This window comes from Empidonax traillii, unplaced genomic scaffold, assembly GCF_003031625.1.
Source record: "Empidonax traillii isolate 1590-97213 ecotype Southwest subspecies unplaced genomic scaffold, ASM303162v1 scaffold398:size1781980, whole genome shotgun sequence".
Taxonomy (NCBI): domain Eukaryota; kingdom Metazoa; phylum Chordata; class Aves; order Passeriformes; family Tyrannidae; genus Empidonax; species Empidonax traillii.
The window spans coordinates 1,159,764-1,172,750 of NW_020955591.1; positions in this window are offsets into that span (position 1 = coordinate 1,159,764).

Sequence of the window (12,987 nt, forward strand, 5' to 3'; positions counted from 1 at the left end):
ATGAACCTTTCCCTCTATCCTCTGCACGTGTACCTTGTTCTACCAGGATTTCGATGGCTAGGGAAGTTCTTCTTCCAATTCACAAATGTTATTTTTAGTGGCAGTGCTAAGAATGATACTGAAATCACCCAAACAAAAGAAATGGGTGGATCAAGGGAATCTCGCCATGTTTTTTGAACAATGGCAGAAGTGGTAGGGTTGTGCGATGGTTTCAAGTGAGTTTTATACAGAAGAGCCAAGAAGCCTGGAAAGAGATTGTTAGGATAGCTTAATGGCAAACCCAGGGATGATAATTGCTGCTTCTATTTATATAAAAAAAAGAAGGTATTTTTTCCCCTTGTGTCATGGTTTCTAGTGGCCAAAATTGATGGTTCTGTAGGAACAGCAGAGGAAGTGCTTCTGAAAGCACAAAAATCCGCTTTCCTAGCGGTGTTGTTAGCATGTCCTTGGCTGATAGATTTGAACTGAAAGCTCTGTTTAGGAAGGTACCCAGTGTCACAGGGCAAAGTTGGACATGATCAATCATAAACTTACCAAGGGAACAGTGACTGACCACCCAGCATGTGTGCATACGGCTTGTGGGGGGATCCACTCGGCACGATTCTTCTGTCAGGACGTGGCTGTAAGAGTCAAAAGCTTACATTTTGTTTCTACGCACCAATGCCTGATGTGTTTCCTGTCCCTATTGTCTCTCTCCTGCTCCTACAGGGCAAATTTCTTCGTGCAGGGGGGCAGCAAGAGCAAAGGCACGATGCCCTTGCCTCACACACAGTGTAAGCTGCAGGGCAGTAGCTGACCTGCTGCCATGTGACATTGAGGTTTAGGGATCAAAAAGCAGCCTTAGGAGCTCGTTGTGAGAGCTCATTGTGAAAGCTTTAGTTTTCCAGTAATATCAACCCAGCAAAGTGGGGCTTTGGGAGAAAGGTACAGTTACTTTGTTCCTGTAGGACTGGGTGCGATCTTTAGCAGGGCTTTGCTCTCGTTAGGCTGAGGGAGGGAGGTTGATTGCATCACCAACCAGTGCCAGACGGAAACCAGTTTTCAGCCTTACCGACTCTGCACAAAAAGAACTGTCCAAGGGCAGTAAGCCAGAGATGTGGAAACTGTGGTGCTCTGGTGTCATCTTTCCTAGAAATTGCTGCAGAGTTCTCTGCTGGAGACAGCACAGATATTTAAAAAAACTGTGTAGAGGGAGTACTGTTTTCTTGGTGTACTGCTATAGTCAAGGGAACAAGGATTCTCAGACAGATAGAGCCAATGAATCTTATTGGGCATTGCTTAATAGTCACTCCTTTTTCTTGTGCAGGAATAACTTAAAACCTGCTCTCCCAGCATCTGTGCTAGTCTCATGTGACTCTTCTGCATACTGACTGGGCAGTTGCATAAGGAGATGCTGAGGTTGTCAGGGGACATGCCAGGGTTCTGGAACTTGTTATTGGACTGTTCTTGGACTGATCCTTTCTTTTGGTGAACCTGTTCAACCTGTGTAGTTGAACTGTTGTGTTCAGGGAGGGAGGGGGGGGGGGAGAGAGGGAGAAATGGAGGCTTTTGGAGGGGATTCTGCAGGTTTAGACCAAACTCAGCAGCAGCAGTCATCTAAACTCTTCTTCATGTAAGCTGATGCCTCTAGTTCAGGACAATGTCAGATGCAATGGGATTGTCTTGTTCTGGAAGTCTGGAACAGCTGGCAGTGGATCTGGAACACTGCTATGAGAAAGAGGTCTTTTAAGGAATCTCATAAGCAGCTTCCTCCTGTGTGGGGACAGGGAAACAAGTAAGGCCATGCAGTCAGTAGCTTGGCAGTCGTAGGTACTGCGCTGAAGGTGGCTACAGGTCTAAGACGGTTGTTATGACTTTTTCTGGAGGCCATGTGAGTTGATGTAGCATGTGCCTTACCAGCCTGGGCACAATGCTGGTACCTGTCATAGTCATGACCTTAAAGAAAAGAATATACCAAATTTCTTGGGACTTTTCAGGGATGGTTCTGTCTCCCTGCCTTCTGCCAAAGTCTTGAAAGCATTGCTGGTGTTCAGGCTTTGCTGGAGCAGAAGAGCTGGTGTTTGTAGCTTATGCTGGCTATACCAGAAAAAATACCTGGGTGTGAAGATCCAGCCTTCAGCTGTTGAAAAAGCTTGGACTGTATTTCTGCTGAATGACAGTGAAGAAGGGATTTGTCTTGGGCATCAAGGAGTCTCATTTCCCTGCTGCTTCTGTGTCTCGCACAGCAGCACATGTCCACTGCTCCTTCAGGAAGCTGCCACAGCTGTTGCAGGACAGTGGAGGTGTGGGAGGGTGAGCGTGTCAGTGCTGCAGCTGGATGCCCTCACACAGGGCTCTGCAAGTGGAGATGTGGGATGTCTTGACAAGAGTGAGCTTGGAGTCTTGCATTTGGGCCCAGTTCAGCCAGCCAGTGCCTTCTGTGGGCATTGCTTGGGTGGGATCTTAGGAATGAGGAGAGTAAGATGTTCTTGTTGTTCTGCATTGTAAATGCATTCTGCAGAAATCTGCCATAGGAAAAGAGCTTTAGCTGTCTTGTTCAGTGAAGCTGATTTACTCTTGAGTGTTTTTAAGTGAAGCTTGGTATCTTTTACAGGCTGTTGGCTCTCCCTCCTTTGCTGTTATATATTCAATCTAGGTATTAGTAATTATACCAAGAAGCACTGCCAGCATCATGAATATCTGACTACAAATAGCTTTATCATTAGAAAGTCAGACCAATCGGAGCTGTCTTAAGGGAGCTGAGGCTCTCAGCAGGGTCCCTGGCCATGCTAACAAGTATTGGTTTAATGTGTGCAAAGCTCTTGCCGAGGGGCTGTGTGTGCAAGGGGGGAGGTGAGGCTGAGGGATTTTCTGAGGAAGAAGGAAGACAAGAAGAGAAGCCTGTGGAGGCTATGTACCCTGAATTATTTTGACACTTGTTCTTTCCTTTCCACATAGATATAACTGGACTCTTAGCAATTTGTATTTGAGTGGTGGCACAGAACAGAAGATTCAAGACTTCCAAATTCATAGAGTTGCAGCAGTACCCTGTTGCAGATCAGAGCTCAGTTGCATTAAGAACAAGTGGCTGGTACTCTCTGCTTCATGGTACCAGTCTTGTAGTCTATTCCTTAAAGTAGCAAACTTTTATTGAAATAGCAGCCTTTGAAAATTCAGTTGTCAGGGAAAATGGTTGTCTTTCAGCAAATGCAATACATTGTGCTGGGAAAGTTGTAGAGGAAATTCAGGCCAGGATAGAAGTGAAGAGGATACACAGTTTTTCTGCTGAGGAAGATACAAGTGTCTCAAAATGCTTGCCAGAGCCCCTCGCTACAGGTAAATGATAAGGATTTTCTGGTCTGTCTTGCCTTCTAGTTTTCTTTGACAGTCTACTGTCTTCTCTGGTGCCAGTATGTCTCAGCTTTTCTCTGCTCCAGCCCGTATATGCACCTGTAAGGCTGTTGTGTTCTCCAAGATCCTCTGCACATCTTTCCTCCCTGCCTTTGAAGCCCCAGCAACCTTAGCATGGTTTATCTTCTCAGTCTCTAATAACTCTGCTCTTCTAAATACTGTCCCTCCCCTGAGGCTCTCTGTCCTCTTTATGTCCCTGTGTGTTTTGTTTCTCTTGCTGCCTTGTTCTTGTTGCTGCGCTTTTTATAAAACTGCTGTATGGATGTGTAAAAACCCCATTAAGCACTTCTGCACAAGCTGGGGAGCTGAGGTTGGGAGTTGAAGCAACCTGGTGGCAGAACCAGACACTGCTTTGGGTCACTGATGGTCAGGAGGTGATAGTATGGAGACAGTGCTCCAGAGTGGCCAAGGTGGTAGCACTGGATGTAGGAGGACAGGGACAATTGCTTAGCGCCTCTTCAGGTGTCTGGAGCTCACTATGGTACCATGTGTAGAGCTGCTCATGGCTTTTATGAAGTTTTGAATTTGTCCAGAGCAGTGTGGGGCATCACAGTTGATGTGCAAGGAGGCACATCTGTATTCCAATCAAACAGCTGCCAGGGGATGGCCACTGCATTTTTTTTTACCATTTTATAATTTGTCAGAAGGGAAAACAAGACCTCTGGGCTTTTAGCACACCCAGGAACGCTCTGGTTGCTTTTACGACGATGATAGTTTTTGGAAGGAAAGGAGAGAGGGGATGATTTGTCCTGAGCATGAATTTTGCCTGAAAGATATTTCTCCTGCCCCCCAAATTGGAGAAAACAGAAGAGTTTTCAGCCTCAATAAAAAGGCATTTATGTGCTGAATAGGATTTTACTCTTCAAATTGGAAAGACTAATGGCCCTGAACACAGTAAAATTAAGTTAATTTTGTAGCTCTGTGTGTGTGTGAGGAGGGCTGTGCCGCAGGGGTGCAGCGAGAGGGGACGTGCTACGGGGCAGGTAAGTGCTGTGCGAACTGCCCTCCTCTGCCTCGCCGGGAAACGGCTCCTCCTTGCCCTCCCGGGGCAGTGCCAAGCCGGGTTCCTCCCTCAGCTCTCTTCCAAACCACCCTCTTCTCCTTCCAGCAGGGTCTTGGCTCCTCCGTTTGTTTATCTGCACTGCCAGGCTGGCATTCGGCTGGCTTCTCCTTATCTGCTCAGTCTCGCTGTCCCCTTTGTGCTTGCTTCCTCGTGGCGATGGCTGGGGAACAAGGCTGGGTCTCCCCTTCCCCCGTCTCTTGGCTGCCGCGGCTTCCCCAGCCCTCTTCCCCGTCTCCTGCCACTTCTCGGCTCTTTGTGTGAGCTCTGCTCCTGATGCTCGCCACGTGGTGGTTGCGTTTGAGAGCCTGCAAGGCCCTGCGCCTGCAAACTTCTGTCCTCTTTGTTAAGCGGGGTGGGGAAGGGAATCGTGCGCCAGACGTGGATACGTCGTAACCGGTTTGCTTTTCCCTGAAGCATCTGAGCAGAAAGCTACGAGCTTTTCTGCGGGGTGCCCCAAGTGCTACCGGCCTCTTCTCCGTGTTCACCTCTGGGCTTGTGTCCCGATTGATTTCTTTGTAAATATGCTGTGGTATGCAAATGCTGGCACTGCAGAAAGAGCGTTTGTAGTCCGAAAGCAGAGGCAGCTCAGGAAAATCCAGCGTCTTTGCAGGGCTCTGCCCCTGTTTTGTTCCTCGGGGCTGCAAGTGTACTTGGTGCTGCTTATTGCCAAGAACCTGTCTCTCCAGGGCTTGGCATCTTTTAGGGTCAGTTATGTTCAGCGTGAAGTGGCAATATGGGCAGAACAGCAGAGCAGAATGAGTTCAGGGCAGTGCTTGGTGTGCAGCAGTGATGAATTGTTAAGCCTCTCTTGTAGTTATCATACTGCGTTTTTGCTCTGAAACTGTTAATGTAGATGCAAGACAAACGAGTTCTGAGATTCTTTGAAGGTAGGAGAAGGAGAGAAACCAGATAACTTGTTTTTGGATAGTCTTGTAGTAAAAGTTGAATGTTAAAATCAAACTGTTAAGATTTGCTGTGATTGTTAGCTGCATTTTAAATATAGTCCTTACTGTGCCTCTGAGTTTGGCAGAAATGGGGAAAAAAACAAACTAACTTGTGAAATCTGTCAGAAAATTGTGATCCAGGAACTGCCTGCATTTCAAGGAAGGGCATGTTAAATCTGACTTTGTGTTTTTGGGTATGAATATTATCCTTACAGCACCCTGTTGAGCCGGGCCCTGTGCAGACAGAAGGAGAGAGGGACTATCTGTACCTTGGGGAATTTGTGAGATAATGAATGCACCAGTCATCTCCAAGGAGAACTGGAAGCAGACGGAGTTTTGAAGATCTGATTTGAAATATTAGAAATGTGTTATTTATGGTTTCCTATTTGATTTCAGCATTTCTCAGAGTGGGATGATGAGGAAGGATGACCCACAGTTAGGGCTCTAGCATGGGACCCAGGAAACCTCACTCAACCCCTGCAAGCCTGGAAGTCAGAGCTTTGCGTGTGTGTGTTGATAAAAGCTCTCATCTGCTGGTAGGGGTGCTGTGAGGATAAGGACCTGGAAGACTGTCATGGATGGGGGTGAGAGGAGGATATGCAACTGTCGCAGACGTTTAGAAGTCGGATTTGTGTGGGTTAAACTGGGCATGCTCGCAGCCTGTTGATTGCAGTTGCACACCACATCGGTGCATGACTCAGTGCTGGGTGGGATTTGATATATAAGCTTCTTGAGCGCTCGCGTTGGCTTGAGGACAGGTGTCTGCTTCTGGAGATGGCTGCGTCGGGAGAGGAAGTTGTGCCCGCTTTTCAGAGGCTGCAGTCTCTGCCAGCCAGGCCATTCTTGTAACCTCTGTGAAACCAGCTTTGGGTAGAAGTGGCCGGGTTAGTTTAGGTGGCTTCAGCATGGAGATGAGGCCTCGCCTGGGCATATTGGCAGGGCTTGATTCTGCTGATCTTGGAGGGCACTACCTCCAGCAGGGGGGTGCCACAGTGGTACCTTCCTTGGATGTCTAGCATATTTAAAGCACCCAGCTGGGTTTGGGAGATGTATCTACCACTGTTATATGATGGTCTTTTCTGTTTGTGGCCTTGAAAAGTGTTGGTGTTTGAGCCAGGTTTTAAGGAACAATAATGAAGTGACAAACCTATACTCTTTGTGAGCTGACTGCTCGATTGATTCATTTGACTGTAAAATGATTTGGTATTGCAAGAGTAGAGTAACATAGAATTTCTCTCTCACTTGACCTTTTGAGTGGGCTTGTCTGAATGGGGTCACCTGTGTGTCCTGTCTCCACGCCCTCACAGTACAGTCTTGCCAAGCAGGAACGCATTTGTCCAACAGCCTTAGTTGGTAATCCATGGAGCATAGCTGGTTCTTATTTTATTATTCTGATCTCCTGAGATGTGGGGTGAGGAGAAGTGCCCACATCCTCATACTCTTTTGAGACTGAGTTCTAGTTAGTCAGATTTGTTCTTGACTATCTGTTGGCAAGGGGTTTTGAAGCATGATGGAAAAAATAAACCAGTTATTCTTTGTTAACTGAGAATCTACATTTTATGTCACTGATGCTTTCTAGGCACTTGTTACTTCTACTAGTCAGTTTAAGCTATTTCAAAAGGATGCTGTTGTGAACTTTTGATGGGTGGGAAGGGAAGAGGTGTTGCTAAAAATATCAAAAAGTAATCTCTGGTTACTGAACACTTGACACTGATCTTTTTTTCTTTCTTCTTGCATTGGGCAATAGAAACAGGCCAGCTGGTATTTAGTGTGTGGGAAAGATAAGTAGAATGCTGCTTTTTTGGGTTGCCAGGGAATGGAGAAGGGTGGCTGGAGCTGAGGAGTAAGAACTACTTGGATGGGTGGTCTAAGCAGCATTGCCATTTAACAGGAAAGGGAATAGGGGAAGCTGCAAGGCCTGAGAACCCTGTGTTGGGTTATTGTTCCTTGTGTCACTTCTCCTGGGGGAAGAAGCCCGGGGAAACCAGAAGTGTCCTGCAGCTGTGGGTTGGAGAGGAGTCACTGTGCACTTGTCACTTTCCAATTTAAGCAACACTTGTGTATTCCCCATTTCAAATTACATACCTTATTATTTTTGTTTCTCACCTAATTTTTACTATTAACAGCTGGATTGTCCTTTTGTCAGTAAAAGACAATATGTGAATGGGAGGAGGGGGGGCTTCAAGGAGGGTGCAGACATGTGCAGAATGGAGGGAATGGGCAACCCATTCAGTCTTGTGACAGATGACACTTGTTACATGCTAATATTGAGGGGGTGGAACAGCTCTTAACTGTATGTGTACAGTAGTGGTCTCTAAATTAGGTGTTGCCTTTCCAGGTAAAGATCTTGGGGAGTCATAGTGATTTTTTTCATCAACTCAAGGGTAATAATGAAAAGGCAAGTGTATTGTTAAAAGCTGTTATGAAAGCATCCGAGAACAAAACAGAACCTCATTATGGCATGTTTTATAAACCCTCTGGCGAACCCTCTATTCGAACACCGCGTACAGTTCTGGTTGTGCCCCATTCTCGTCCCTCCTCTGTGCTTACATGCTGCTCAGAGCTGTAAGATAGCTAGATAAAGTACAAGAACTATTCTTATTTCCCATCTCCATATGAAGGAGAAGCAGAAAACCCCAGACTGTTAAGCTTGGGAAGCAGATGACCGAGAGGGGTGTAGTGGAAGATCTGTAAAACAGCAAGAGACCTGGAGGAGGTGAACAGGGCACACTGATTCTCTGCTTCTCGTAAGGCAGGAAATGGGGCCACCAAATGAAATGGCTGGGTAGCAGCTTCAGAGCAGAAAAGGGAGTGTGTGCATGGGCTTTCTTTGTTCTCCTTCAAACAACAAACATATAATTAAATTGAAGCACTCTGCCACAGGATATTGTAGATGCCAAAATTACAAATGGGTTCAAAAAGGATTAGACTATTTGATGGATTTTTTTTTTTTTATTCCCTTCTCCCATGAAGAGCCATTAAATCCAATGATGCAGATACAGTACCAGGCTCAGGAAGTCTCTCTGCTGGTCCTGGTCTTGTTATTCTTAAGTGCTGCCTGTGAATAATGGGCAGGACTGGGCCCAAGCAGCTGCACTTGTTCTATAGGGAACACAACAGAGAACCCCTTTCAATGGGTGGGAAGAGCGGAGGGCTGGCTTAGTAAAGAAATGGGAGACTGTATGAATGTGGAGCTGTGCATGTAGGAGTTGCTGATTGTCAAAGATCAGGGGAGGCAGCAGAATCAAGGTCTGTGATGGAAAGAGAGGATATGTTCGCTTATCTTTGCTTCCTCATCAGTAGGCTGTTTGGCTTCAAATAGATTTGGCAGCGTCTGGATATTTGTCAGCAGCACGGGACCTGGCACTTGAGGGGGAACTGTGTGGTGTTATTGTTGTTTCTTTTGTGAAATTCTGTATGTGGATCTTCCTTGCACACATGTAGGCATGTCTGTGTGACTTCTTGGTCACTTGAATGAAAGTGGAAATAGCGTGGAGGGAAAGAAGGAAGGAAGTGTCTTACTGGGGCAGTGCTCAGGGAGTCTGAACAGAAACCAACAGTAGTTTGCTTTTTGTAGCTTGGCTCTCAGAACTGACTGCATACATTTACCTATTTTTAGCAAACTTTAAAATAGTTCACTGTGTGTGGCTCTGTGAAGGTCCTGCATTGATTTTTTTTTTTTTTTTTTTTGGGGGGGGGGGGATTGAAAGGTGCAGGGGTTCCCAAGGTTACTGGCAGGATGTGGGTCCCAGTGTGGCAGCCGTGGTTTATGGAGTGGTATCCATAGGGTGTGTGTGGCCCCTGAGACCCCCGAGTGTGGTGTTTGCTTTTGTTGGTACTGATTAGTGGGGTGGAATGGGTCCAGTCCCATCCCAGGCCCCCGATGGAGCTTTAAAGCTGGTGTGGCTGTGAAGCACAGTTGGGGAGGCCAGGGATGCTCTCTGGGATGTGGAGGTGGGAGAAGTGTGCTTGGGAGGGTGGGTGAGCCTTGTCGGTCCAACCCAACGCGTGCACTGCATGTTCTGGCTTTGTTCTGGTTGCCTGCTCTCTGGGTGTGCATTCAGGATTGTGGTGTAGTTACCAGCCCTCCTCCTTTAAAAAACAAGTAGATAGTGTTTTAGAAAGGTTTGCAAGGGATCTCTGGTAAAATCTTGATCAAAAGTGCATTTTCTCATCTTAATTTTGTACTTAGCTCTCTCTTTTTTACTCCAGCCTTTTCACATTTCAGTACAAAACCCGAGCCCTGTCTAGACAAAAGCCCATTGTGATTAGCAGAGGTGTGCTGCTCCATGCTGAGCGAGTGTGGGGGTACAGTCATGTTTCTGATATGGTAATGTATTTCCCGCTCATGTGTGGATCTCGGGGCTTGTGTATGCAGAACTCGCTGAAGAGCTCCGGTTGGAATTGCATGTGTGTAGAAGATTTTACACACTTAGAGTGTATATTGAAAGGCTGTTTGTTCGTATAGTTATTCAGACCTCATCTATGGCTGCACATTGGTGCCACCTGCTTGCAGGAGAGAATGAGCAGACTCCTATTATTCAGGGGAAAAAAAAAATACAAGGCGAGGCCTCAACATCTGTTCTGGCTTTATTGTTTGCTCTGGCCTGGGCTATGGGCAAAATGTAGGCCACAGCTTTTGTGTTGCTGTTAGCGCTGAAAATGGGAGGGCATCTTGGATCAGATGTGTTCCTAAAAAGTTTAAAAAGAATACAAAGGCATTAAGTTCAAACTTAGGGTGGGATTGAACCTGATTACTTTAAAGAAAAGGCAACTGTATTGCTATCTATGCTTTTTCTTGTTTTCTCTTTCAGTTCTTCTAATGGTAATAATTTTTATCACTGCAGAGTGACCTTTGTAATCACTACTGGATGATTAATCTTTAACTGGGTAATTTTTAAAGCAATATTTTGCACACTGTTGTAATGTGTCGTACTGTGGGGTTTTGTATCACAGTGCCTACAGTTATTTTGAGGCGATAGGGCCCTTCAGCCTGCATTTCCAGTGGTGCTGCTCTGTACAGAAACCCAAATAGTCAGCTTTGTTTCCCTAGGCAGATACAAAAATGCCCTCAGAACTTTATTTGCATATAGATTATAGTGCTGCCTGGGTGTAGTCATGTATAGGAAGAGCTAACTACTGCTTAATTTAAACTTTTTAATTAAAAAATGTTCCTCAGCTTTCAGTATTCCAGTCTAAAATGTTCTGCTGCATTTAATGCTGCTATAGTGTGTACAAAGATGGTATTTCTGTGAGGTACCAGCTGCTATAACTAGGCAGTCCTTGGAAAACACGAATGAAAGGGGATCACAAGCATTATCTGCTGACTCAGGGAGAAGTCACATGCAGAAGGAAGTGGAGATGAGCAGCAAAGTTCTTCAAATGTCTTTGAGTTACTGCTTGGGACATCAGTGCCAGCAGTGGGGAAGGAAGGTGAAAAAAGCTTTTCTTCTGACTCTCAATTATGTTTGAATTCTCTTGTGCCACATAGGTGGTGTGCTATTGTATCACAGCTGTGCATTTACAATTACACCGTGAGCCTGAGTAATAACAGTGAACCCGTGAGAGTTTTTTATACTGTGGGAGCCTGCACCTCCCTTGTCTTATTTTGTTTAATAATCATCATGGGTACAGTAAACAGGGGATTTCACCCTATGCAATGAATTTAAGGTCTGCACTGATTAAAAAAAATGCAGGGTTAGGAATGGAAGTACTTGTTTAATCTCACTTCATTAGAAGTAAATACATTTAGACTTGGTCCGAAACTGCTTTAAGAAGCATTCAACATCTAAGTTGTTATATGGCAGCTCCAGCTCTTCCTAAACAAAAAACACACACCTATTCACCTTTGGATATTATGCAATGCATATTGTATATAGCGCTCAGGGTTACATACTAAAAAGTAGAGATGTTTCTTACTCTTTCTTTTTAAACCTGCAATGTGTGATTTAAAAATGAAAGGGAGATTGTCAAGTTCTATTAGTAAAGCAGTAGCTTTTGTAGGTGGAAACCTTGCCATAGTGTACCTTGGGGATTTCAGTTGCTGTTGTATAAACCTTATTAACTTTTTGAAAGACATTGTTCAGATCTGGAAATCTTTTCTTACCTGTTGTTTTGCAAAAGATCAGTACCTGAAGAATTCCCTGTAATTCTATGGCAAGTGCTTTTTAAACTTTGATTTAAGGTTCTTGTTTGCTTTCCAGAGAAGGTACAGAAGCATGTATCTGTATCAAGGTACACCTGACAGTGTACCTACTTTTCTGAGTTACTTTTTGCCTATTCTAAATAACAGAAGGATCTTACTAGCAGCTGGGTCCCACTCTTTGTAGTGTGTGTTGCAGTGCTCTCACATAGTCATGTGTACGTGTGCTTTGCTTTGAAATCCAGAGGGTTTCAATAGCTCTGCAATGCCTTGTGCAAACAGCAGAAACATCAGAGATTATTGAAAGGATGGAGAATGGAAAATGCTGGAGGTCTCTCGGCAGAGCCTCACTCCGACTTGGGCAGGGTGGAGAAAAGTGTGTCTTGGCATGTGCAGGAGAGGAGGATTATCTCTCAGAGGGGTCAGTACAGGTGTCAAAAGCAAGCACAAAGCATTTGCATAGCTCACAGCTGTGGCTGGATCATGCAGCTTCCTCAGGGAGAGCTGTGAGATGGAGCAGGTCCCTCAAGTGCAGGAACTCAAGTGGGAGCTGGCACCAGTGCCTTGCACAGAAGCAAAATAACAGACAACAGAGTGACTGGTGGCTCTTTGAGAGGCCTCAGCTCCCACTGAGTTTATTCTGGCATGTTTCTTCTTTAACTTGGAGAAGGAAAATAAAATGTGATGGGTCAGGCTGGAGCTGGGCAGCGCTGTGCTCCTGCTTGCTGACAGGCTCTGCCTTCCTGCACGCTCTCTGCGTGTGGTCTCTGTTCCACCAGTGGTCCTTAAGGCAGTCCAAACTGGTGCTGTGACTGAGGGAGGTGTCCTGGCTGTCCCTGCTTCCTTACTCTCCCTCCTTGTCTCTTCCTTGTCTCCTTCCTTGTCTCTCCAGGATATGTGCTGGAAAACTAGGAATTGGTGTTGAGTTAAAAGTCAGGTGTACCTGGTGGCTTTTTGTTGGATTAAGTTTTGGGTTTTTTTTAAAGCTCAGGTAGATCCCCTGCTTTGGTTTGTCAGGTAGATGATGGTGGTGGTGGTGGAAGGGGAAAAAACCTCCCACCTTTTCTTTTGTAGTGGTGCTGCTGAACCATTGTGTGGGTGAAGGCAGAGCCCCCAGCCCACATGGGTCTGCCACTCCCTGCTCACCCTTTCAGCTGATTTGATTTAATAACTGGGGAAAATGCAGTTTGCTTCATATTTTGCCAGGTTACTTTTAGTGATTGTGCTTGGCTTGGAGGGATAAATGCCAGAGTCAACATAGGAAAGGAGGAGGAGAGGCAGGGAATGTGTCAGGAGGGCAGAGAAATGCTGGCTGAGCAGGATCTCCTTTCCCTTCAGAAGTGGTGAGGGTGGATTCAAGCTGTGAGATGCAAGCTTCACCCTTTGGCCTTTTGACACAGCTCTTCAGAGGCTTGTAGTTCATCTCCAAAAGGAGATTCAGGTGGGAT